Source organism: Leguminivora glycinivorella, unplaced genomic scaffold, assembly GCF_023078275.1.
Source record: "Leguminivora glycinivorella isolate SPB_JAAS2020 unplaced genomic scaffold, LegGlyc_1.1 Scaffold8, whole genome shotgun sequence".
Lineage (NCBI taxonomy): Eukaryota > Metazoa > Arthropoda > Insecta > Lepidoptera > Tortricidae > Leguminivora > Leguminivora glycinivorella.
Genome location: NW_025952833.1, coordinates 562,539 through 565,895, shown reverse-complemented (window position 1 = coordinate 565,895; position 3,357 = coordinate 562,539). Strand labels below are relative to the sequence as shown.

General features: G+C 39.2%; 1 non-coding gene across 1 annotated transcript; it reads right to left on the bottom strand.

Annotated features, from left to right (window-relative positions):
• Nucleotides 1-1,267: 1,267 nt before the first annotated feature.
• Trnad-auc lies at nucleotides 1,268-1,340 on the bottom strand. Its single transcript has one exon. It is a non-coding gene; the product is annotated as a tRNA-Asp (tRNA).
• Nucleotides 1,341-3,357: the final 2,017 nt, after the last annotated feature.

Genomic DNA, 3,357 nt, shown 5'->3' with positions numbered 1-3,357 from the left:
TTTTTATATTAAAGGAAAAAATGGAAAAATTTACGCTTCCGGCGGGACTTGAGCCCGCACCATTTTTGCAATCCGTGCAATGCTCTTACCAATTGAGCTACGGAAGCCACGCCGGACTTCGCAAATCTGGCTTCCGTAGCTCAATTGGTAACATTTGTTTTTTTTTTCTATTTACCCTATTCGAAAATGACGTTTTGCGTCAAGGTTTTCTAAACGCTGTGTCTCAAAGCTCATATAACCCAGCAACCTTCAAATCGAGAGTGAACAGGCATCTTCTGGGCGAGCTTACTCCATCGTAGGCCACGTCTTTGGCATTGGCTAGTCTGTGGCCAAAAGTATTTCGGCATTCCTTATCTGTGCCGTCATCTGCCTTCACAGCTCCCAGGATTTTGCGATAGATCTTTCTTTCTCCTCCCACGAGCTGACGACAGTTCCTCATTTTGAACCCCCCGACGCAAAAACGGCGGGGTGTTATAAGTTTGACGTGTCTGTCTATCTGTCTGTCTGTCTGTTTGTCTGTCTGTTTGTCTGTCTGTGTGTATGTCTGTCTGTGGCATCGTAGCTCCCGAACGGATGAACCGATTTAGTTTTAGTTTCTTTGTCTGAAAGCTGAGTTAGTCCGGAGTGTTCTTAGCCATGTTTTGTGAAAATCGGTCTACTATGTCGCGGTCGGGGGTTTCTTCAAAATTTTAATTGTTGATATTTAAGAAAATGGTTTGACTTCAACGTGTCCCTAGATGTGTCCCAACCTTTCTCTAGTTGTAACAGTAATTAGGTATATTTCATAGCATTTTTATGACCTTTAAGTCTTTATGGGTGGTGTTATGTCACATGAGTTTATGGAGACCGAGTAATGGAGATTAATGCATTGAAGAAAATGTCTTGTCTGTAGGTCAAAATAGTGTCATTAAACTGTCCACCTCAACTGTTTTTCGTTATAAAGTATTTTGATGGCTCTTAGCTTTAACGGCGGGTTTTATGTCACACACGAGTTAATGGGAAATTTACCGTTTAGCTTTTAGGGAATATACTGAGTTAAAAGAGTCACGTCCTGATTCAAAATCTTAAATACATCATCAATTAGCTCATAGATTGGATATTGTCATTGTCAAATCTAATATTACTATTGCTCAAACAATGTTGACGGTCTCATATCCGACCTACATAAAACAAAAAAGGTAATTTTTTTTTTTTTAACTTCTGATTAGCAGAAACGTCTGCAATCGATGCCACTAGGCTTAGAATAAATTTAAAAGTGGAAAATGTCTGCCTTGGGTGAGACTTGAACTCACGGCCTTTGGATCGATACTCCAACGCTCTGCCAACTGAGCCACCAAGACTTCAACCAGGCCAGCGAAATTTTCCACTACTAAGGTCAATGGGACCCGTAGCGACATCTACCATAAGAGTGTTAAACTTCTTAAACGTAAATAAAAAAAAAAAAGGTAATTTTTGGCTTATTTAAAATATGAAATAAGACAAGCAGGATTTAACTTTAGAAATATTAAAACTTAGCTTTATATACAACTAGCTTTTGCCCGCGGCTTCGATCGCATTAGAAAGAGACAAAAAGTAGCCTATGTCACTCTCCATCCCTTCAACTATCTCCACTTAAAAAATCACGTCAATTCGTCGCTCCGTTTTTCCGTGAAAGACGGACAAACAAACAGACACACACTTTCCCATTTATAATATTAGTATGGATATGGATTAGGTCATGTAAAAGTCAAGGTGTGACATGCAAAAAAAACATCACTTCCCTTAAATACAAGTGTTTAGAACTTTTTCACTCCATTACAATATTAACAACTAAACAAAACTAATCAAAATTAGAACCGAAGATATATCTGTCTTTCTACCAATTAAATATTTGAAACCCTTATTCTACCTTTCAGTCCGTCTTTAGGAGACTCATAAAGAAGTCTTTTAATCTAATTTTACTGCCGCCTTTAAGAAAATAAAGCTCTTGCCATAGACAAGTAAAGAATAAAGAATGATAATCAACTATTTCATGACTTCCTATTCTTTTGTAATATATTTAACCCTTTAATCGGTAGCGGCAAAATACTTGACATCATCATTATCATTGGCCTTAACGTATATTGCACACGATTTATGGTGTAATATTCGAGGAGCGCCTTTTCTGACGACTTATTAGACCGACGCGAGACCGACATAGTCTACCGCAGGACTGACAAGAGAAGTTTGCGGAAATCGCCGCTGAAACATCTTGACGTCGCGTCTGTCTCTTATCAGCGAGTGCAGCAAACCATGACTCATCGCAAAATTTTGCGACCCTCCACTTGCCATCATGTTAAACACGCAATAAAAAGCGAAGTGTTACTATCGGGTGACAATTCGACGACAAAAACGTACAAGGCGAAATCTGCGATTCTTTTTGTAGCAGATAGGCCAGATAGCACCTTGTACGTTGGTGGGTAAGGTGCAATTTTCTGAAAAAAATAATTGCAGGTTGCATTGCACCCTATACGTTGTTGCCGTCGAATTGTCATTATTGAAAATCCACTTACCTACCCCTAAACTTGATAGTCTATATAAGTAGCATTTCTCTGTCTCAGTAAAGTTGTGTTTATTCATGAAGAAAACTCAATTAAGTCTTAAGACATGAAACAATCGCGTAGTTAGAGCCGTCGCGTCGCTCCGAGTCTGCCACGTGCCTGTGCAGTTACGACTAAACTGGCACACGATGAGAAATATCTAAAAACTAGGGACGCACCGACTACCGACTAGACCGACTTTTGTAGTCGGCGATTAGTTGGCGACTAGCCGGCAACAAAGGCCAAATCACCTATAAGTACATACATACATACAATCACGCATGTTCCCCAGAGGGATCTTATCTTATCGGATACGGATTTCCATTTACTACGATCCTGACAAATCACTTTCTCTTCACACACTTTCATGACGTTTCTCATACACGCTCGTCGGTTTCGAGTACTTCTGACCTGGCCTTTTTGCAATATTTCCCCGATTTGAACAAGAAAAGTTCGCCTAGGTATTCCACTTCCAACTGACCCTTCCACTCTTTTTTCATATACTTTCTTCGTTACTCTCCTCTCATCCATCCTCTCTACATGCCCGAACCACCTTAACATACCCATCTCAATCTTTAAGCCTATAAGTGACCTATAAGTATATAAGTCGTAGAAAAATAGTACAAAAATAAATTAACCGCTAATATGGTTGTATTGATGTACCTATTCGTTATGCTTTTGTTAGAGAAAAGAACAAAACTTTGTGATCATCACAGATATAACTGTCCTACCTAGGACTATCAGTTTCAAAGGCAGGATATTAGGCAGTACATATAAATATTTTTGTAGACCTTTGATT